This window comes from Notolabrus celidotus, chromosome 23, assembly GCF_009762535.1.
Source record: "Notolabrus celidotus isolate fNotCel1 chromosome 23, fNotCel1.pri, whole genome shotgun sequence".
NCBI classification, from domain to species: domain Eukaryota; kingdom Metazoa; phylum Chordata; class Actinopteri; order Labriformes; family Labridae; genus Notolabrus; species Notolabrus celidotus.
The window spans coordinates 10,288,645-10,313,914 of record NC_048294.1 but is presented as its reverse complement, the minus strand read 5'-3'; positions in this window follow the sequence as shown (position 1 = coordinate 10,313,914).

Sequence of the window (25,270 nt, the reverse complement as noted above, 5' to 3'; positions counted from 1 at the left end):
ATCGAGCGTATCTGTGCCTGCAGCTGCAATAAATTCCAAATAAGTGTGTGTTTACTCCATTGGGTTAGCTTCCTTACTGATACAGGCTCACATTAGAATGGTTTATCATAAACAAAAGAAAGGAGGGAATTGGTTGATGTTTGCTGCTGAATTATTCACGCAGTTTTATATTCATACTTTTCTCAATCACATAATTCTCTCAGTGGATGTGCATATAAGAATAAAAGCAGTGATTGTGTACTCTGCAGATATTCTATGCTTCACGACCTAATATTTTTGTCATTGATGCAAAACCTACATAAGAATTTGGCATCCCTCTAGTCAGAATGCATCCCAGAACTTCTACTTGGCTTACTCAATACAGCCTGACCTTATTTTACCCTCACAGATACACCAAAGTTCTCTTAATAATAAATAAATGTTGCACTTTTTTTGTCGCACTTTTCAATTTCCTTCCCATTATTGAGTCTGTTCCCTTTCTCTCATGCCGTTCCAAGTGTCTCTTATTTTCAGCTCCTCCCCAGTGGAAGTGTCTTCCATCCTGACATCCCCGTGTGGAGTTTCTTGGAGGAAGGGGGGTGGGGTGAGGCTGATGTTTGTGTGACGGGGGAATGGGGCACTGTTTTGACAGATTGGTGTGCCACTGTGACGGTCTGGGGAGAATCTTGGGGTCAAACGGGAGACATTTACTTTCTGACAGCATCAGGCACGTTAGCTCCGGGAAGCCTCTGATCCAAAGCCTGCATGGTAGAATAAATGAGGAGGATATACTGGGTGGTTCAAGTAATGGCTGTGTGTGTGGAGGTTTCTGTGTACAGTAAAAGAGAGCTTTTGCTACATCTGTTATTTTCAGCTTTTGATTTTAGTCGAAAATCCAACATGTACACAGTTGAGTTCAACCAAATAAAAAAACATTGCTTCATGTTCCCTTTTTCAAAACTTCACTTCATCATGCATGCACTGCAATATAGCGCACAGCAGGAGGTCTGCACACTGTTGATTACAGCAGAATTACAAGATTTGGGGTTGTGAAGCTATCCGCACTGATCCAAACTCAGATTCTAAAGTGGACTTCTTGGCTTGAAACTTCTTGTACTTATCAGTTTGCTTGTCTAATGAAGGCTAGTGTATATACATGCTGTTTAGTCATACAGTTAAAAGTCTGATCGTTTTATTGAATGAATGGCAACAATTTAAATGAGCAAGGGATGATGTATAGGGAGCGGGTGGTTATGCAAAATGAAACCCTGACAGGGTGAGATGAGATCCAGACACAAATTTGAGCTGTCTTGTCACACCCTGCCGGGACTCTACATCGCACTACCATCCATTCACGAAACATTATCCTAATTATTACTTGGCTACCAACTATATACAAAAAAGTTGACCCAAGTATTTATTTAGAGATGTAAATGGTTTAAAAATGACAGCTAAAAGAAAGTCCCTCAGATTCAACATAATATGGTAGAGCCTCCATCGCCAACTACCAGGTCGACTTAATATCAAACTGAATATTTTCATTCAGGTGAAACTCCTAACATTAAAGTACCCCATCACCTATAAACTCCTCCTCCTCACCTACAAATCCCTGCATGCCCTTGCCCCACCAATAACTGGCTGACCTCCTCCACCAACACACTCAATCCTGGAACCTACGGTCTTCGGACCTGGGTCTCCTCTCCATCCCCCGGACTAAGCTGCAGACTTTTGGGGGCAGAGCCTTCAGTGTGGCAGCCCCCACTCTGTGGAACTCTCTCCCTCCCGACATCCGCAGCGCCCCCCAACTCTGGACACTTTTAAGAAAGCAGTCAAAACGCACCTATTCCTCAAGGCCCTTCCCCGATAGATAGTGTTATCCCAACCTACCCCCCAGATCCCCTATCTGACCCTGTGAAGCGACCTTGGGTTTCTTGAAAGGCAATATACAAATACCAGTTATTATTATTATTATTATTATTAGTAGTAGTAGTAGTAGTAGTAGTAGTATTAACATTAACCTGCTTTAGTCATCCTATCAATCAAGCAGACTTTATTTGAACAACCCTTTTTGTACAACAAAATGAAGCACAAAGTGTTGTACAAAGACAGAAAATCAATAAAAACCTCCAAAGCCCTAATTAATGTACAAGCCTCAAGACCAGCAAACAAAACAAGTAAACAAACAAATATTAAACAACAAACATAGGACAAAGGATAAAAATCAAAGGACTCAATGAAGCAAGAACTGAGGAAGCACTATCGTGTGTTTGCAATGAGGAAAAACACTGGAGGTAAGGTTAGAATTTCAAAACTCAACATAGAAAATAGTCAAATAAACAAATAAGTAAATCAATTAAATTAAATTAAAGAGACAATGAATTAGAATTCAGTAAATAACTAATACAATAAAACAATAAAAAAGATAAACAATAAAAATAAACTATAATACAATAATAAAATACTATTTTTATCATTTTAACTCGCATTATAACTGACCCTAAACACTCAAGGGCCATATCCTCTGTACATGGGGTGCACACCAAGACTGAGCCAATGATAGGAATTATTTTACCTGTACATACGTTGGCCAGGTTGTAAAGTGTCCCAACATTGGTTTGGATGGCGGCCACTGTACTAGATTTCTATTGGAAATACAACATATTGAAACAGAAGATGTTGCACGTGTCATGACTTCCATTATTTTTCCAAGTTTCACTCAGTTATTTCAACTGTTGAAACAGTTAACAGTTTTTTTCCATTATTGTATTATTTGTCTCTCATTTCATTCCATGTGTCATTCAAGATAACAAAACCATACATTTTCTACGTTTGGATCTACAAACCATCAGCAGATTTTGATAATGCTCAAATATCAAACTTGGTATTCAGGAGGATTTTCCAGTATCTGCTCAATCAGCTTGAATTCAAAGCATAAACATTTCAGAGAAGTTGACCAAACAACCCCTAGAGAAATCTCTGAGACAATCAAATCCTGCGGCCACGTGAAATAGAAGAAGCCTGCCTAAACGGAGGATATAATGTAAATGTTCCATTATGTCCTTTTTTTTATTGAATGTTGAAATGCATTACTGAGCCGGCACTCAAACTTTTAAGTGTTCTGCCTGACTGTTGTGTGCAGTAAGCAGCACAAAACGTTCTGGAGATAAATCACTTTGTTATACAAATGTCACATAAATGACTCAGAGTTGTTGCATCCTCAGCTTTACAATATGTGTCTGGCAGGCTTTTTTCCTGTGCTGTGCTTTTCAAGTGCACTGCATCTTATATACATCTCCAGTATAGTGCAAATCAGCTTCCTTATTTAATGGAATCTTCAACTTAAAGTGAGTTCTACAAGTGTAACATTCATCACCCACACCAGTCAGAAAACATTGCCTGCTTCTGTGCCTCAAGAAAGAACTCCAATTAAGTAACAATCTGTTTCCTTGTAATTATATGTACCAGCTTGCTTAAATTAGGCTGAAACCCATTACAGAATTAGAACTTGAAACTGGGTCAAGAGCGTGTCACTGTGCTTCTACTCAAGCAGTTGTGGTAGAGGGGGAAACAATGGTCGTAGTGTAAGCAGGGCCTCGCGAGGTGTCAAGATGCCCAGCTCGCTGGTGGAGACGGGGCCTCAGGAGTCACTGGCGCTTCCTTCACAACACCCCGGTCAAGATTCCTTAGACAGCCACAGAGCTGCTTCGTCGACAAACAAATGCTTGTTTTCGACTCATTAGTGCACTCTGGTGAAAGAGAGAAAAAAATAAAATAACACCAGAGAGTAGCTGGAAGGAATGGCATGTCAACTCACGTTGCACATTCTGCCTCTTTATTTCTTTCCTGCTTGGGGGGTGGGGGGTGTCAAAAATAAAAGCACTGTTGAGGGTTGGGGGGTTTGTTTGTGTTTTGGTTGTTGGTTATAGGGCAGTGAGTGTGTTCGAGTGACTGTCTGTTTGTGTGTGTGTGTGTGTGTGTGTGTGTGTGACTGTTCTTATATATGTCTTTGTGGGGACTACAGACGTTAAGACCATTGGTGGACATCAACCCTTGAAATGCTTTTTTGGGACTTTTGGGGTAATTTAAAGGTGCCATATCATGCAAAATTGACTTTTTAATGGTTCTTTACCTGAAATATGTGTCCCTGGCATGTCTACAAACCCCCCGAGAATGAAAAAAATCCATTCTGCCCCTGTTTTGATTTCTACACCTTTCTGTAAATGTGTGTGAAACGAGCCGTTTCAGACTTCCGTGTTTTTGTTACGTAACAACAATATCCGGTCTGTCACGGAGTCAGAGCTCAGAGCTTGTTCAGCCCATAGACTGTATAAAATAATACTGAATCCCTCCTCCGTTTTTCATTACCTGCACACACGTGTGCTAACAAGGAGCTTAGGAGGGAGGCATGCTAGTTGTAGGCTGTCTTACTAAACACAGAGGTCGGTTTTACTCCCCACGTCTGCAGATTTGAAGATCTAGTGGATGATTTTTATTTATCATGTAGCTGTAGCTGTGTACCAAGACACACGTCGACATACTGACAAATAAAACAACAAGAAACACAGAATCTGTGACCAATCCTTCAGAAAAGGTCCCGCTGCCTTTCTGGCAGAGGTCGGTTTTACTCCCCACGTCTGCAGATTTGAAGATCTAGTGGATGATTTTTATATATCATGGATAAGTGCTAGCGCTAGTTAGCATAGCCACATAGCTACATGTTCGTAGCTGTGTACCAAGACACACGTCGACATACTGATAAATAAAACAACAAGAAACACTAAATCTATGATCAATCCTTCAGAAAGGTCCTGCTACAGGCGCCTCTCCGTCAGGATCAGATTCTGGATCAGATTCAGAGGGTTGAAGTAACGTGATCTCTGAACAGCCGTGTATATTCAGCCAACATGTAAACATTAGATCAACGTGCTGGAGAGCCGAGGCCACATCCACTTCGTGAGGGGGCGTGGTCAGAGGGAAAACAGAGTGTTCTGAGGAGGACTGAAGAAGAGGGCTTTTCAGGCAGACCAAAATCTGATTTTAAAGTGTTTTTTTGAGCATAAACTTTAAAGACATGTTTTGGGGACCTCTTAGACCAATATATATTGTAAACAAAAGCGTGATATGTCACCTTTAAGTTTGTTTTGGGGATAGTTTGACACCATTTGCACATAGTTGTAGTAGCCAATCATCGACTGTCTATAGAATGGATAGAACAGCCATCCTGTGGGAAGCCATAGATTTCAGAGCTCCCCTTGGTGACTGACAGTATAGGTCTTAAAGCCTGCCTCCTCCATTATAACAGATATAGGATGGGTCGAACTCAAAAATTAAACTACACATCTAATACATTTTTCTCTTCATTCATTACAGTTAGTTCTTTTGCAGTAATTTAGCTTTATTTTGGTATTTTCTTTTTTTTTTTTCAATTATCTTTTTATTTATTTTCATCATTTTATAACATACAAGGCAGAAAACAAACAAGAGGAAAATCAAAAGAAGAGGGGAAAAAGAAGAAAAAAAACATCTAAAATAAATAAAAACAGTTTGTAAAACACAAATATGTACATTATAATAAGTACAAATAATAAGTGTAAATACATAAACCATGGTCATATTACATTGTCTTTTTTGTACTCAGAGTCCAAGCACGGCCAGCCATGCTGGGTGGATGTCAGAGGTTCATAAGCTGCTGCCAAACTTTTAGGAAAACATCCCCCTTGTTCTCAGAGTGTATGTGTGTTGTTCCAGACGTAAGGTTTCATTAAAAGTTTGTTTGAACAGGCTAAATGTAGGAGGTCTGTGCTGATTCCATCTGAGAAGGATACATTTCTTCGCTATGTAGGATATCATAGCAAACCTCTTTGTGTGTGTGGGATCCAGTGTTTTGTTCAGTTCTGTACCAAAGAGATAACATATTGGTGTACAGTCCAGCGAGGTCCCCACAACCTTGACAGACAGGTCATGTACATCCTTCCAGAAGTATTTTAACTTTCTGCATTCCCAAAAGATGTGCATGATTGTCCCTATATATTTTGGTATTTTCATTTTCATTGGTAAAAAGATCAGAATCAGAATCAGCTTTATTGGCCAGGTATGCTTGAACACACAAGATGTTTGATTGACAGCTCTGTTGACAAATGCCAGCTTCCACAGCGTTCTCTACCAGATTAGCTAAGCAAAAGGAACTGTGAGAGAAGACACAACCAAAACTAACACAGCAGCCATTGAACTTTCAAGAAGTGTGAGGGTTTACTTCAAATCAACACAAGAATCTGTTCTACTGTGGACCGTACCAATGGTCAAAGAGGGATCTTTGACACTTTATTTTTGAATTGAATGTGTTTAAATTAACAGAAGTGGCATGGCTCCACCAACGCATCATGCCAGCGCCCATGGAGGTGGTATTTTGGCTTCACATCTCAAAATGAGTGGAAACGGAGGCACATTATACATTATCCATTACCTTTACGGCCGATGTCTCCAATTCACACCACAGAGTTGTACAATAAGTGGATGTTTTAGCCTCTTCATGCTACCAACACACAACTTAATAAATGAGCTTCTTCTGGAGATAATGGGTTGATTTTGCCACTTTGGTCACTTAAAACTTGTCCCCTGTCACCTGACAAATTCTCAAAGCTACGACAACCGGCTGCTAGCTATAGCATCATAACTGGACAGATAACAATTCTCTCATCTAATTTTGGGCAGTGAAGTAAATTAATATATTTTCAGAGGGGTTTTTTTTCTAATGAAATTCATTTGGGTAACAAATTAATACAAAATTACAAGCAAACAGCTTCCTCTGCTGCTGCTGCAATAATTAGTCCAAGAAATATGACCAATTAAATTATAATATGTTCTTGCACTTGTTTTTTTTCAGAGTGGCCAGTTTGCATGAGGCCAAAAAGAAAGCTTGTTTTTTCCAGTGTAATTTTTTTTCTCCCCATGTCTTCTGCTGGAGCCTTTCTCATCAGTTTTTCATTAGGTTTCTATTTCCAATTAGGTGCTAGCCTCAGTGGACAAAAGTGAGGCAAACAAACAATAAATTAGGCAAAGGTGCATCTAATACATCTGCCAAGACATGCCTCAGTGCATCACATAGCTTAGAGCCAAAGCCATTTTCTTTTCTCTGCATGTCAGGGTTTTTTTGAGACAACAGTGAGACACAACTCAGAGATAACGCTGCCAATTATGTACTATCTTTATGCTCCTCCAACTCAAACTGCAAAAACAGTATATTATGTACAGTGGTGTCACAATACTGCGTCAGTTTTCTTCACATTAAAAGCTAACTGACTACATTAGATATAGCGAACCCATATAAGGCTAATTATTACTTTATGAACACACTTTTCAGCATTGTGTGATTATAATTGGAAATTGTTACCTGATTTCCTGCTTATCAATGCAACCAGCTGGTCCTCGGGCCTGTTGTCACATGACAAGGCCCTAATTGCTTTCCACATGTGGTTAATGTAAGTTCATATGGTCACTAATGAGAACTGTCGTACAGCAGAGACTGTTTTTATCTAAAACATTACAAATATTCAAATAGACAGGTCTACCCATTGGGCAATGAAATATATTTAATTGGACTTGGAAGGTTCTTTTAATTTGTCTCAGTTGTTTATACAAAAGGCTAAAAATAATTATTCACTTTCAATTTAAGAGAACTCTGCAGCAACTTCTGTTACAAAAATAACAGGTATTGAACAGCCATGGTTTCTAGGTCACTGTTCTTTGCTTCTTGGTCACAGATCTGATGGTTTGTAAGTGTATCACGGAAGGACATGTGGGTTCATGAGTGTGGACTGAGATTCAGGGAGTTTTGCGCACAGGATATGCATAAGTCCAACAATTTTTCCCTTGTTATACAAGTTTAAGACAAAATCAAAATATCCACATGGTAACACTTGGTAACCCCAAATCTGAAAAAGTTCATCATCCTAATTGGAAAGAATCTCATGTCACTAGACCAAATGGTTTTCTAGGGCTTCATCCACTTACTTGAGGCCTTTGGCTGGAAGCTTGAATGGGGATATTTCCAATCAGTGAACTCTTGAACCTAACTAGGACATATACTATGAAGGAAGGCAGAATTTTGAGACACCAGTGGAAGCCTTACACAGGACTTCCACCAGATCCGTGTCAGGTCCGTCTCGGATCAGCTGTGGTCCGGCTCTGTGCGCTCTCGTCCGTCAACACCGACCGGTTGCGTTTTCGGAACTCAGCACGGAGCAGGACCTCTGGACAACTGGAGTCATGTGACTGAGGTTTTCCTGCAGCAATCACCTAATCAAGGATTCTCCTCCTCCTCTCCTCATCCATGTTGTCTTTATCAGCCTCTGAAAACCTCCGACCTGTTGACTCCAGGCCTGGCTCCGCTCTAAATGACTTTTTTTTTTGTCATAGTTAAGTTAAAAAGGATCTAACGATCACACAGTGTTTCATTCTGAAAATGAACCGGGTTTTTATTTTGTTTTGGTGTCTGACTTCCTGTCCTGCTCCTACTGCTCTGTGCAGAATTGATGTGTCGTGCTCTGTCATCCGGCAAAAATAGAAGTCTTGCACATCTGATCCATTGCGTTCTGACCTCCTGGATCAGAGACGCAGCTGGAACGCAACGGAGCAGATCCAGTGGGGGTTAACACATTGACTAGAATAGAAACCTATCAGATCTAGTGCCGTGACGGATCGGAGATGGACCGGACACAGATCTGGTGGATTTGGCCTTTACTCGTACCTTTGGCAGGTGTTTCTCACGCAGTCCATGAGTTTTTCTGTGACAAGGTGCCAGGTGTGTGTTAGGTTTAACCCAAGATCCTGTCAAGTCTGAACAGTCATGGCTAGCTGAGATGAATTGTGCGAGTCCCATGGAGGTTGAGGACGGCCCTTTTGGATTGGCAATCAAAAGTGATGATTATCATCTTCACTATCATGTATCATCAACAACTCTGTTGTAATTTATGGGTCATGTATCTGATCAGTCTTACCAGGAAAGTTTATTCCAAGTGCTGGAAATGAGATTCCAACCAACTGGGGAACATCTGCTTAAGAAGAAGCAATGCAAACTTAATCCTGATGGTAGGACAGTGGACGAGACCTTGTATTTATGCTTGCAAGGTTGTTGGAGGGGTCATCAGAGTTCACATATGTTTCATGGACACTTGAAAAAAGCTTATTACCTTAGTCCTCCAGGGGATTCTTCAGGGGATACTATAGGAGTATAGGGTACAAGGGCCACTGCAGTCTTTGTGTATCTATATAACTTAGATGGTACAGGCATCTGATATGAAGGCCTTCTGGGCATCTCCATTTAAAGTTTTTTGAGGCATGTCCAACTGGGAAGAGACCCCAGGGCACAATTGCAACTAGTTTTTGTACATTATCTGGCCTGGGATCGCCTCTGGATCCCCTGGAGGAAGCTGGAAAACAGTGGAAGGGAGAGGGAGAGGGACTGGATGAATATCATACTCAAGCAATCTGCCACTGAATCTGACCCTTAGTGGAAGAAAAGAAGGATGGGTTGATGTCTATGAACTGGTGGCATGGCAGCTGGGGTCTGGGTAAATTTCCATAATGGGTGTCCCATGTTTCAAGAGAAGCCAACAGACTATTTTCTGTTGTGGATTATCACGGATTTGTTTTGTGTAGCATAGATGAAAAAGCATACTATGTAGGAAGTTCTTGTTGGTGTGATTAATTCACTGCTGTTTCCTCTTATCTTATAATTAGTCAGCTATATTAAAAATATCAAACTCACTATCAACACATTGAGTGTTTTAAGTATTTCTTCAACACAGCTACACACTGCTGCTTGGAATTTAAAATAAAAAGCCTCCTACACACTCCCAGTCTTTTCTGTTGTAGTCTTATTGGTGATTAATTCTTTGCACACCTCATTGTTTGCCATCCCTCTCCTGCCAGTGTTTGCTTTCTGTCCTGTTTGTCATGCAAGTATTATTAGGGTAAGTAAATGAGCGCAAGTCAGTGTGAGTTTGTGCATCTATTCCTCAGAGTTTGTTGATGCTCTCGCTGGGCACATCAACAAAGTCTTAGTTAGGAGGAAAGTAAATTTGCACATCCATAATGGTCATTGGAAAAAAAGAACTCGCAGTGCAAGTTTTTGCCGGACTTTGAAAAGAGACAACAGAGACTGAAGGATTAGAAAGCGATAGGGCTACTGCTGGATAGTCAGTGAAAATACTATTATTTAATTGTCCAACGTGTGTTTCTTTGTTGCTGCAAAAGCTCAGACTAGAATGAGGATTCTCCAGTAGACATGGGAATCTTGTGTTTCTTTGATACCATTGTGCTTGGAAGAGAAATCTCATTGTCATTTTGAAGGTGAGCAGAAAAGGCCTTTGCATCAGAAGCCCAAATTTCCCTTCTTTCCAACAGCAGCGTGAACCATTCCGACTCTTAACTGGACTGAGAGAAGTCTTTACTTTTGATTTCTCCTCATCAGAAAATTAATTTTGGCAGTTCCAGGGATGTTAAAATTTCTTGTCGACTACCTGCCAGAACCATTTTCTGAATAAACAGAGGTGTAAAAGAGGCCATGCAGTGGCAGACTCATGCTTCATTTCAGATTTGTTACACCTGTTTTAACAGATGTTGATGAAGTTTGGCAGTTACTTGAGGCAGGAAGTCAAATCAACATCAAAACACTCCTCATTGTTTTCTGATTGGTCCAACACATCTTGTCAAGATCAATTCCATTTTTTGTAGGGTGTTTTTCACACTTACGTCTTGTAGCAAAAATTGGGACTGTTGTTTTTTAAGGTGACAACAAGGATGCTTGACTTCATTTGATGTTGTCCTAAAATTAGATTTATTTTTAGGTATCCCATCAGTACTAACTAATACCATTCACACACTGCTGGCACAGCCATCAGGGGGAGTTTTGGTAAGACTTAAGGCTGATTTATACTTCTGCATTGAATCAACGGCGTACCCTACGCCGGGGGTCCGCGTAGCTCCCGTACCTACGCCGAGGCCTACGCACGTAGCTGACGTGCACCTCCTCCAAAATGTAACTCCCCGTAGAGCCGACGCGGACCGCAAGCTCTGCGATTGGTCCGCTCGGCAGCTTTGTCTTTCCCGCATTTACAACACTTCCGGGATCCCGGACATCGGCCGCACATCGGCCGTGTATTTCATCTCCTCCTCTCTATTCTTCATGTAATCATGTCTGTATGATAAACAGCAACATGTATCAGCTGTAGATTAACATAACACGCTCTGAAACTCTATGGAAAAGTAAACAGAGATTGTAGCGGGACCGGAAGCAGGCGGCTGGCTATCAGAGAGACCGCACTGCGCTCAGGCGTTTAGGCGGAGAATTGCTGCGCAACACAGACACACCGACGCACAAGTATGTGGGGATCATGTCCGCGTCAGCCCCTGCTGCGTAGGGGAGACGCAGAAGTATAAATCAGCCTTTAGGGTTAGGACACTTTGGCATGTCGTCAACAAGACCTGGAATGAAACCCTAAAATTTTCAGTTGAGAGACGACCAACTCTACCACTGAGTCACAGCCGCCCCAACCCTCAAAAATTCAATTAAATAAGCACAAATAATTTTAATTTTAGGATGATGGAAGTTACAATGAAGAAATAATAATACTTTGGAGGAGGTCTCAAACAAACACAGGATCATTACCCAGTAGATATGGGTATTGGCCCATGTTAAACCAAAAACCCTGGACATCCCTGTTTTTCTAAACCAACATTAAAGCTCCTGTGAGGATTTTTTTTATCAAGATATGAAACAGACTGAAATCAATACTGATGTCTCTTAAAGACCTACAAAAGCAAAATACACCATTAGCATCCAGACTGATGCTTTCTATATAGCATGATGCTTTCTATTCTATATATTGATACTCTGCAGGTGTAGGTGTCAGATAAAGTGACCAAAAGTACACTACCTAAAGCTAAAGTGAGGAATTTTCCATTCGTGTTGAATTTGGCGCCCCCCTGTGGATAAAGTGATACCTTTTCACTCATGCTGTAGCTTTTCACTTTGGGGGCATTTGAGGTTTAGTGCCTTGCCCAAAGAGCTTCCGACATTTGAACTGCGGAAGCCGGCATTAAACCAACAACTTTTCAGCCGAGTAAGGACCCATGCCAACACTAAGCCACACCCTCTCAAAAAACTAGCTGGTTAGGTCAATAAAGATGATGCTTTCGGGTGTTTTTGGATGCGTCCGTCCCTACTTAAGAATATCATAACAACTGTCATGCCACGTATTTGCAAAATCCAACTTTACCATGTGAGCTCAATTGAATTTAGGGGTACAAAGTCCTGGTCTGCTGTAGTATGGTGGTAGAGTCTGTTGTCTCCCAGTAAAAAGTATGGCTGTCGAATCCTCTCAAATCACCAAACCCTAAATTGCTTCAGAGTGGCGAAGCCAGCATCCAATAAAAGGGTATGAATGGGGTAGGTTAGTAATGATGGAGACTTCAAGTAGCATCCTCTTCTATTATTTTATAAAAGTGTTTGTGAATAGGCCAGTGCCACTTGTAGTTTAAAAGTGCTTTGAGTGGTTTGAAGACTTCAGGAAAGTGCTTTGTAACTACAGTCCATGTGGACCAATTGTAAAATAGTTGTAATGGTAGAAAAGAATGTTTTGAAGTGTTCTTATTCCCACATTCTTGTCATGTCTTTTCAAAAGATATTGGGTCTTAATGGTCAAACTTTACTGCAAATAAAGAAAACATTTGGACTTCATTAAAAGACTTGCAGGATAAATCCAACCTGAGATAACCTCATTTCATTTTTTAAAAGCTATTGTAGTAGGAGGTGAGAACTTGTTATCCTCAGCTGTGGGTGAAGTGAGTAATAAGGCAATACCAAGCAGGAAGATGAAAGGTTTTCTGCCAAGAAAATGTACGAGTTTGTTTCATTTGATGAAAAAATATATACGGTTAAGAAAGCTTCAGGGTCTTTAGAGGGCACACTGTTTGAAACTAAGATAACTGCTTATAGATGTATTTGTGTGGAAGTACACATTTTGTGTTAGGTGAATTAAAAAGCACATTCTGATTTTGAATGAAGTTAAGTAAGGGGGAATTATTGAGCACATTAAGTGTATGACAGGAATATAAAATATATTCAAATTATTCCAATAAACCTGGATATACTGACACAATAAGAAGCAACTATGCAGTCATACACTGCAAAAACAAAACTAAGAAAGTGCCTTGGCCTTATTTCTGGTCTTATCTCGTTAGGCTTAACATAAGCTGAATTTAACATAACAAGTCCAGATCAATGTCTTATTTCATTGAAAAGTGAAAAGGCAACCAGATAAATGTAACAAAATATGGACAAGGCCAAACATTTGAAGAAGAAAAAAAGCCAACTAAATCAAAATCACTGTCTGAAGTTTAATGTCCACTGATCATGTCTTTTACTTCTCTTTGTCCATTTTTCATGATCTCTTTTTTTGGTTCCTGGACTGGACCAATCTTCCACACAATATCCCAAAAACTCCCAAACTGGCAAGGACATTTTTCGGGGGTGTTCAGGTAAAGCACCTCACTTTCGTCCGTCATCACCTCCGACTGAATTACACTGCAGTAGAGGATACTAACCGCAATACAGGTCGCTGGCTAGCTGACTTCTTCTTCTGTTGCTTCTGCTGCTTCTTTTTCATCTGCCCTGCGTTTCACTGCAATTTTTTTTTAATACAAATAAGACAAGATCACTTGCTTAGTTTTGAGTTTATGTAAGGTATATATAACGTAGAAAACTCAAATCTAATTGAAATATCGGTTGTTGTGTTCTGAGAAAGTTTGGATATAACCATTTACTCATGTTGTGTTCAATGGACAGTTTGAAATACATGCACTGCAAAAACTCAAAGTCTTACCAAGTGAAATTGTCTCATTTTTAGTCAAAATGTCTTCTCCCACTTGATTTAAGATACATTTACTTAACAAGTAACATTGGAGCAAGATAGAGGGACTTGTTTTAAGACATCTTAAATTTCTTCTTAAGTCAAACAATCTTGAAATGATCTTGTTTTGAGTTGTAATTTAGAAGAAACAAGGTTTATTTTACGTTTCATACATTTTTCAAGCTGAGATCTTATTTGTAGGAAGACGGATAATCTTGATTTAAGACAAAAACTAATTGATTTAGGTAAATGCATTTTATTGGAGAATCTATCAGAAAACAGCTCCATTGATAAAAGAAAGAAAGAAAAGTTGTTTTTAAGGGTGGGTTACAGTTTTCAGGCACTGTTTCTTCTAAATCAGATAAAAATATACATCCTCAAACTACATGCACACAATGAAACACCTACTTTAGAGCATAGCTGGCCTTAAAAAAACAACATGACTGAATATTAGTATATCCAGCTCACTATGAGAGGACACTATCGCAAAATGCTCCAATTAAACTTTGTAATATTATTTCAAGTACAAGATGGTCTTAAACCTAGAGAAGTGCTGCTGTAATGCAACTCCAATTAAGGTGCATATAGCGCAAATGAAGAAGTTGACATGAGCTTTAAAGTACTGGTAAAATATTGCCTAAAATGAGTTTTCCCTGCTAATTTTAAGATCACAGTTTTCTAAATATTACGTCTTATTTCAATAAATCTTACCAAGCAAATTTTCACTTTTTCTACTGGCAGATCTTCTTGCTTCTTTCAAGGTAAAAGTAGTTTCTTGTTTTTGGAGGGGCATTTTTTCCAGTGTGTTTGAAAAATGACTTTGAATTGTATATCATCCGAAAGTCCTGGACTCTTGTTTCACAATCAAAACCCAAAAATCACAAAGAAACCCACATTCAAAGATAGATATTTTTACTCAAACCTCCACAATTTTGGAATAATTCCCTTGTAAAATTGTTGTGCATATGACAAAGAGGGGCAGAATGGAAGGGTAAAGCTAGACATAAATGAAACATCCTTTGCAGTCGTGCAGTGAGGCCAAAAGCAAATCAGAGTCCAACAGCCGTAATTTGAAGTGAATCTTCCTTAAGAAGGTCAGTTGGAGAGCGCGCAGCCACGACCGTGACCATGTCAGTTTTGTTAACGTTTAGACAGCATGAGGCAAAGTAGAACTGCAGTTGGTGCAGTTCTGCTTGTCATGCTTCATATTTGAGAGAGTGTGAGCATGTCCCGGAGAATATGAAGATCCGTCAGTAACGAGGTTATTTCAGTGCAATGACTCTGAAATGACTTTATACATTCAAACAGCAACAACTCCTCTTTTTTTTTTCAGCCAGACAGCTGTCTTTCTCTTATGTCTGCTTCTTTCTAATGCCCTCACTGGAAAAAGTGCCCCTCCAAAAGCAAGAAAAAAAAAAAACATATTTCACAGTACTTTTACCTTGAAATAAGCAAAAAGATCTGCCAATAGAACAAGTGAAAATGTTCTTGGTAAGATTTCTTAAAATAAGACTTAATATTTAGAAAACTGTGATCTTGGAATTAGGAGGGAAAACTTATTTTAAGTAATATTTTAAAGCTTAGTGTCTCAGAATAAGACAGGAATGCTAACAATTAGTATTTTTTCACGTAAAAAAATATTTTTGCACTAATACATTTCATGTCAACTTCTTCATTTGAGATATATTCACCTTAATTTGAGTTGTATTATAGTGGCATTTCTCTAGGTTTGAGACCATCTTGTATTTGAAATAAGATTACAAAGTTGAATTTGAGCATTTTGAGATATAATGTCTTCTCATAGTGAGCTGGATATACTAATATTCAGTCATGTTGTTTTTTAGGATAAGCCAGCTATGCTCTAAAGTAGGTGTTTCATTGTGTGCATGTAGTTTGAGGATGTATTTTTTTATCTGATTTAGGAGAAACAGTGTCTGAAAACTGTAACCCACCCTTAAAAACAACAACTTTTCTTTCTTTCTTTCTTTCTTTCTTTCTTTCTTTTATCAATGGAGCTGTTTTCTGATGGATTCTACAATAAAATGCATTTACTTAAATCAAGTAAAGTTTTTGTCTTAAATCAAGATTATCCGTCTTCTACAAATAAGATCCCAGCTTGAAAAATGTATGAAATGTTAAATAAACCTTGTTTCTTCTAAATTACAACTCAAAACAAGATCATTTCAAGATTGTTTGACTTAACAAGATATTTAAGATGTCTTAAAACAAGTCCCTCTATCTTGCTCAAATGCTACTTTTTAAGTAAATTTTAAGTAAGTTTTTGCAGAGCTGTTTTTATCTTTTTCCTCACTGATCCATTTCTCTTTCCTGGTTTTCTACTTTGCAGAAGTGGGTTTTATTCCAATGCAATCCCCCAGCTCTTTCTTAGTAATACGCTGGATACAAAGTTTTTCATTTGTTCCAAAAGCTTCCCTCATAGCTGTTGACCAGAAGGGATCACAGCCCCGCTGACCTTTCAGCTGTGCCTTAAGAGACATGTTTCAACTACGAGTCTCTAATCACAGTTCATGCCCTTTCACATGACATCAGCTTTGAACGGAGCCAAAGGTTTGGCCTCTGGGCTGCTGGATTGTTTCTATGTGCTGACCTTTAGTCTGCGTTTACTATATGATCACTAAACATAAAGCCTTACCTCTTTTGTCTCGCTTTCTTTTGCGAGTTGACCTCAGAACTGTATCTCAATATCACAACCCCTTTAAAATCCTCCATGAACTTTCTTTTTGATTTGCCAGCAAACAAAGTCATACCTTTTCCTGTGATCCAGACTCCAGCAAACACTTGCCAATGCTGTGTCATGCATGCGCCTTCTTTCTTCCACAGGCTGCTTTATGAAACTGTCAAAGGAGCCTTATGGAAAGTGCCAGCAAAAATACCTGTCCATTCCCCCTGCCACAAGGAAACTAAGGTGAGCGCCTTTTATCACGGTGACATAAGTGAATGAAATGAGGAGGAAATGGAGAGATAGCAATTGGGACAAATCGCTTCGAAAATCGAACATGACAAGCCTCTGATTGTAATCTCCATGTAGACTTTTTCGGGATGGAGTGTCTATGATGACGGCGAAATATGAATGAATATGAAACTCATTTTTGAAGGAAAGTGGCAGGGGGGGGGAAACAGACCCAAATATATTTGATATACCTGGCAATATTCACATGCACCTGCACACTTAATGGCTGATTCTGTTGGATCAAAACTTGGGAATCAATTTGAAAGTTTGGCTTTCATTTCTGGCGGTTAACAGAGGCGGATCTAGACTTTTTGGACTGTGGAGGGGCAAAACCAGGGTGGGGGTATAAAGCATGTGTATACACCCACACAAGCAAATTAGTCATATTTATTAACCCTTTTTATCTTCATGAATATAACAAAGTGTTCAGTCTAAACTTGGTCTTTCTCTAAAGTGTCTAATGTCGCTATACAGATAAAGATTAAATGACCAATTGACACATCATATCCACTTTAACTACTAATATTTAAGTATCTAAGGTGTGTTAAGTTCCTGGATGTATTTTTCAACTTTGAAAAGCAACAAAAAGATGTCTGACCACAGTATTAATTTAAATGTAGGGGAGAACAGGGTTGGTTGTCATACGTCATTCCTACATTAGATTGAAGCTTAAGGTGTTGGCTTGAAATGTGTATCCCTCTCATTTTCCAACTCATTGTAACAAAGAGGCAATTAACTATCAAAGACACTCTGACACATTGTGACAGCCAACCGCATCATGGGGATGGTTGTCACACACTATGGGGTTGGTTGGTTGTATTTCAATGGGAAAAATCTTTTAAAGAAGGCAGAACTAAATTTGAAAGTTTAATTGCACTGACAAGTGATAGGCTGACATAAATTAATGCATTTTAACATAAAATGAGCAACATGAACAGGAAACACATCTTTAGGCCAGCCTATATAACAATAAAGAACAACAACAAATAGGCCTAACAATAATGGCCTACTCAACTAGGCTACATGCAGTCACTGTCTGAGTTACAGTGATGGCAAATGTAGGGTCTGCACACTCCAACTCATTTCATCATGCAGGATTTTGCCAACATGGGGGTTGGTTGTTACATGTGACAACCAACCCCAACTGGAACGTTTTGCTAACAGCCATCTAACAACTAATTAGCTAGCTAATAAAAATCTAAACTATAGCTTTCCCCTCACACTTTGTAAGGGTAACAATTGTTTTGTTATAAACCCATCGTTTAAAAGCCTAGAAGAAAAATACAGAGGAGCTGAATATTTACAATGTGACATGTAAAGCACAAAAAGTCCTCTCACCTCAAGTTCAGCTGTCTTACTCCAGAGAAGACTAGGTGAGCTCTGATCCTAATTCTGGAAATGTCCATACCCCAATTTGAGAGACAGTGCTCTCTGGGCACGAGATATAACGAGTGTGCCAACCAACCTGTGTGACAACCAACCCCGTATTAGAGATATTAGACTATTAGAGATATTCCCGTAGAGATATTTAGTGATATCTAGAGGTCAGTTTCTAGACTGAAATACTCCCTTGCTCACTCCTTCCTTGGGTGACGTTACAAAAGCAATGGTGGCCTTCGAGGACAAGAAGCTCCTGCGATGCGTGATGAAAGTCAAGGTTTGGCTGTCAATCTTAGCGTGCAGCAACAACAATCGTTATCCTCCAATCTATGCATTTCCAGTGACTACCCACTAAGCACAAAATAAGTGTACTTACTAGAGTAACAGTGTTAGTTTGTCCATTCTGTGCTGCCGTTGAAACATAATGGTGCAAGATATTGCTGAGCTTTGGGGTGGCCAATCAAATTTAAAGGGGAGCTCTGGCTGCCCCACTGGATCTGCTCCTGGTGGTAACTATTGGGGTTGAAGTAGTTGCTTATGTATTTTGATGGGGCACCATGATCAATTGGTCCTACCCAGTGGTCATCTGAATGTTCTTCAAGAGAAAATGAATGTAAAATGTTGGATTTCAGTTACATTGTTCATTATTCACTCAAGTATAAATATCCGCCAATAGCCTCAGTTTCCTGTGCAAGAGTAGTTTCTGTTGAACATTTTCCAAGCTCTCACTTTCACTTTTACCTTCAACTGTAGTCGTTTCAAAAACCTGGCTAAACAGTTGGCTTGTTAACAACCTGTCTGACTGTGTGGCTGCACATGTGTCTTGGCCCATCTGCCTTTCTTTAGCAGTGTCTGGTGTTCTCATATCTTGGCAATTACTTTTATAAGCTATCAGACTGAACAGGATGGCCAAGACCGCAAAAATAAGATATGCCATGGGCTTAGTCGGCTGAATCATAACTGTAGTCTCCCTGGAACAACATTTGAAGAAGTTTGACTCTGTTATTGGCATCACAAAACCTCACCAGGAAAAGTTTTGGGTAAATGGAAGGGTCAATAAAAGCATTTAACTAACTTTATGTTTTTTAAAATGTTGACAGTGCTTTTTGCCTAACTGTCCAATATATAGTTTTTAATTGGTCATTTGAAGGAGGCCTTTAATAAGGGCTTCAGATTAGGACACATTTAAACCTTATATGTAGTTTTGGAAGCATACACATCCTTTGTAAGACTTTGGAGGGCGTAAAAAGCGAGCAAGTCGGTTTCATCATACCCTGCTCTCGTATTAAACTGCTGCCCCAGTGCTTTCTGGTGCTTGGGTCCATTTCAGCTTGATAGGATCAATCAAGTATACTGCAGACCATGGTCAACATAATTGCACAGCGTCATTGCCCAGCCAGGCCCATTGCTGCTTCATGAAATATTAGTGCAAATGCAGACTGTGCACAGGATGGTTTACAGCTGCAATGCTGAGTGCTTACGTGTGCATGTGTGGAATTTATTCATCCCATCTACATAAGGAAGCCGGCTGTTGTTTGCAGTCACCGAGAGAAGATTAAAGCATGCAGTGGTGTGAAGAAATGGAAACACCCAACATTTCTCTTTCACAACACACACGCACATGGAAAAAGAAGATGTCAACACACGTTTTCCCACTGAGAAATTGCACCTCCATTAGTATACATGTTTCTTAACATGTAGTTGCGAGAGGGGAATAAATGCATACTATTAATTACCCAGAAGATATCAGCGAGATGATGTTTACAGCTACCAATGCTACTGCATAATCCCACCTTACTTATAGATATCCATACATTGTCTAACTGTATCAACCTTTCAATAGCGTACAATGGTAGTTATTGCACATACAGTATCTCACAAAAGTGAGTACACCCCTCACATTTCTGCAAACATTTAATTATATCTTTTCATGGGACAACACTGAAGAAATGACACAGTGTACAGCTTGTATAACAGTGTAAATTTACTGTCCCCTCAAAATAACTCAACATACAGCTATTAATGTCTAAACCATCGACAACAAAAGTGAGTACGCCCCTAAGTGAAAATGTCCCAATTGGGCCCAAAGTGTCAATATTTTGTGTGGCCAACATTATTTTCCAGCACTGCCTTAACCCTCTTGGGCATGGAGTTCACCAGAGGTTCACAGGTTGCCACTGGAGTCCTCTTCCACTCCTCCATGACGACATCACAGAGCTGGTGGATGTTAGAGACCTTGTGCTACTCCACCTTCAATTTGAGGATGCCCCATAGATGCTCAATAGGGTTTCGGTCTGGAGACATGCTTGGCCACTCCATCACCTTTACCCTCAGCTTCTTTAGGAAGGAGGTGTGTTTGGGGTCATTATCATGTTGGATTACTGCCCTGTGGCCCAGTTTCCAAAGGGAGGGGATCATGCTCTGCTTCAGTATGTCTCAGTACACGTTGGCATTCATGGTTCCCTCAATGGACTGTAGCTCACCAGTGCCGGCAGCACTCATGCAGCCCCAGACCATGACACTCCCACCACCATGCTTGACTGTAGGCAAGACACACTAGTCTTTATACTCCTCACCTGGTTGCAACCACACACACTTGACACCATCTGAACCAAATAAATGTATATTGGTCTCATCAGACCACAAGACATGGTTCCAGTAATCCATGTTCTTAGTCTGCTTGTCTTTAGCAAACTGTTGGCGGGCTTTCTTGTGCATCAGCCTTTAGAAGAAATGTGAGGGCTGTACTCACTTTTGTGAGATACAGTATAAGCATGCACATTGTAGTTACACGAAGAGATCTGGATTATGATCTGCCTAATATGAGATCTGTTGCTATTCGAAATGCATTTAAACTACTCTTGATTCTTTGGTTCAATTTAATACATGTACCTGTGTGCTAACCTTGGCAGTTTTTTCCCATTAGCAATCGGAATTCAGTTTATTATGCATGTATAAATGTGGTATTTCAGGTGTTAAGTGCATTAACAATTCCTTGTGTGATATCAAAAACACAACATTGAGTTAATAATGATTACAATGCAGGCAGGGAAATTATCTTTTACCTTGCTTCTGGCTATGGCTTGATGAATGAGGATGGATCAGACTATGTCCTGCATTAGATCTACTACAACTTTAATGCATTGGTATAAATCAGACTCTTTCTCTGTATACACTGGGGTATGTACTTCCCTATTGCAAGGATTTTTCACTGTTAAAATTTTGCAGATTTTGTGTGCAAACAATTAGGAGTTTAGAAATTTCCCTCACACATGAGAAGTTCTGATCTGTTCTCGCCTCAGGCTACGGTCAGCCTGCCCTACAATTACCGGATTATTTCGCACTCTAAGTGCACTCACATGCCAGAATGAAGTCTGTTGCCTGAGTGCGTGAAAACACACAGAGACACTTAACAGTTGCTTTCTCAGTTGTGCACTGGTGTGTGCTCTAACCTGTGGTAAGGATTGTAAATCTAAAGTGTTTCTGCTCAGCGAGGCAACACCTAAGATTAATGCCATGGAAAGAAAGCAATATGGAAAAACACATCAGTCTACATTACTCATGGTAGGTGTCAAACACTATTGGTAGTGTAAAATAACTTTCAAAGTCAATTTTTCTATTTATTTATTTTTTATATTGCATAAACACTTTAAGCTAATGGGCTAAAATTGGAGTCTAAATATTTGTTGAACTTGAAAGTGAAACTGTAGCAGTAATAACTTGAAATTATACATTGTTAAAGCTAGGGTTGGTAGTCTCGGAAAACCAGCATGAATTTGAATGTAGCTTTTCCTCATGACTCCGTCTAACCCCTCCCCTCCTCCCCTCGGAGCTCCTCCAAAACGACGCCCCCCCCCCCCCCCCCCCCCCCCCCCCCCCCCCGCTCACATGTACGAGCGCCGCTGATTCTCGACCATATGATCGTGACTGATTCAAAACCGGTCCTCACCAAAACATTATCATAGTGAAAGTTAAAAGCACAAACAAACATGGCTGCTGTTAGTACTCACAACTATCATGCTAGCATTATCCAGTTGTACTGGTGACACGATATCAGGAGAAAAGTCATAACACATATAATACTGTAACAGATCTACTGTTTGTTAAACGTGTTCAGTGTAGATGTTCTTAATTCCTACAGTGTTGACGGTCAGTGAAGGCATCAGGAGAGGTGTAGAGTGTGCGAGTGGGAGAGAGGAGAGACAAGAGGAGAAGTTCTTCATTCATTCAAACATTGATTGTTGCTTTGTTGGTTGGCGTGATCACGGCCGACAGTGACCGGTTATTAAAACTCAACGTGTTCACGAATCGGCTCGTCATCACTACAGCGTCCGGACGGACGCTACAATAAATATATATTTTCTGTAGGACTTACTGAACGTCATTAATTATTCTGCTTGTTGGTGAGAGCTTTTTAGACTCTGATCCGGACTACAGTCCTGAGCAAAGCACCTCATCAGGTCAGAGGGGACAGGCCCGAGGACGAGCGAGAGGGGCAGTAAATAGAGTCAGGGGAAGTAGAGGCAGGAGACGGGGACTCGGAGGAGTGAACGCCGGGGAAATGTACGCGCAGGAGGAGGGCAGAACGGCTGGACGGGATTTGATTGGTTTAAAATTTGGGGAGCCAAAAAACGGTGATTGGTTAGTGTTTTCCCAGGTTCTGGCTGTAGATAGCAGTTTTTTTTCACTCTTTTTTAGGAACACATCATGTATTGATCGCCATCAGGACATAAAGATAATTTTAACCAGTATAACAAAAAGTGTATCTAAATCTGACTACCAACCCCAGCTTTAAGTGCGCACTGACTTTATTTCTTAAAAATATTTGCCCATAATTAAGAACTTCACAAATAGTCCACTTTATGTTTGTACATAAAGCCTCCTTTGCCACCTAATATTATGAACAGCACAACCACTCTCAGAAAGTGAAGCCAAAACATGTAGAGCTCCCCTTGGTGACTAGCTGCAGTCATGAACGTGTTCAACGTGCTAATGATAACTATTCATTGGCACAAAATCTCTGTTCATAATGCCTTGATGAAGAATGACAAGACCAAGCACTCATCTCTGTTTTGGCAACCAGTAACATCACTGTTTTCTATTTGAACCAATCATTTATCTGCAACAAGTGTGACGGACATTAGAATTTTTACGGCCTCCATGCTTTTTTTTTATTGTCATTGGATGATTTTGCCAGCTACTGTTGGGAGATTTGATATTACCAGGAGGTTTGGTGTCAGACCTGTATAAGGCCATGAGCTGAAACATTCAGGTATTGTGCAACTGTTATCATCGTGTAACTGTCTGAGAGTTAAATATGGTAGGACTTCCCAGGAGTTCAACTGTAGTACTGGGTCACTTCGACCTGGAACTTGACATGTGTTGGGAGTAGATAGGTAGCCAGGTAGCAGCTGGCATCTTGGAAAATTAGTAGCTTATTACAACCGTAGCCTGTATGGCAGGAAGTACGAAAAGCGATGACCTGTGCACAAATTTTTGTTGTTTTTATACCGAACACAAAAATAAGTGTTTCAATCCTGAGGCTTTGCATTTTGAACCATATGGAGGAGTGGCTTAAAGACCTATACCACAGCCTGTCACCAGGGGGGGGGCTCTAAAACTTTTGGCTGGACTTGAGGCTGATTTATACTTCTGTGTCTAATCGATGGCACAGCCTACGTCGGTGGTCCACATAGCTCCTGTACCTGCGCAGAGGCCTATGCACGTAGTTGACGTGCACTTCCTCCAAAATGTAACTACGCGCTGAATCAATGTGGACCGCATGCCCTGTGATAGGTCCCCTCGGCGGCTCATATTTCCCTGCATTTACAGCACTTCCGGGATCCCCGCTCATCCACCGCACATCTGCCGTGTATTTCATCTCCTCTGTATTCTTCCCTGGAATCATGTCTGAACAATACACAGTAACATGTATCAGCTGTAGATTAACATAACAAGCTCTGGATCGCTGTGAAAAAGTAAAGAGAGTTCGTAGCGGGGCCGGGAGCAGGCAATCGGCTATCAGAGAGACCACACTGCCCTCAAGCGTTTCGGCTGAGAATTGCTGCGTGTCACGGACACATCGATGCACAAGTATGTGGTGTTCATGTCCACGTTAGACCCTGCTGCGTAGGGGAGACGCAGAAGTATAAATCAGCCTTTAGGGGGAGCTGTTGTGGGGTCCATGTTCTTGTACAGGAAGAATGTAGTATTCGTTTTAAGCCTTAAGGGTTTTTTTTTAGTTCTCTAGCTAACATTATGATTTACAGCTCTGGTAGAAAAGGTAATGAACTTCCTTTAACTTTAATTGTATGCTTCAAATCTGCGCAAATATCTCCTTTTTTGGACTACACCAACCTGAGGGATCTTCACCATTTTATTGGTAAGCCATTTTTTTTTTTGGTTAGAAGAAACAGACTAAGGTCAAACCTGTGGCTCCACCAGCCAGATGGTTTCTGCACTTACACTGGATCCATTAAACGCCATTAGCGCAACATGTCTGCAACCACCAATGTGGTATTTTGGCTCCATTTTTTTTTTTTACAATGGGAGTAGATGGAGGCACATTGTCCATATACTGACAGTGGTATTTATAGTACTTTCTAAGCAGTGTTATGCAAGTTCATAAACCGTTTTAGCGCCTCAGTTAAGTGTTAAGAAAACTACTTTACCATTGCCAAAAAAAGCCTCAATTGCATGGTACGTGTCCCTTGGTATATATATTTTAATACATTTTGTTCTATCTCGCGCTCCCACTTTATTTCTCCCTTTCTGTTGGCCTGTTAGCAGGACAGCTGAGGAGAGCGCCTGTGATAACTGCCATTAGCATGCCACTAGTCGGGTGTTAATATGCAGTTTCTCTGGGATGGCATTTTGCACCGTGTTATTACTGCTGTCCAGATGTCAGTGGAAGGGTTGGCCGAGCGTGCGTGCGCGCGTGCGTGTGTGTGTGTACATGACTGGTTTTACTGCCTCACTCTTCAGAGCCACTCTCTCTCCAGTCCACCTCTACCAATCTAGCGTAGCATTT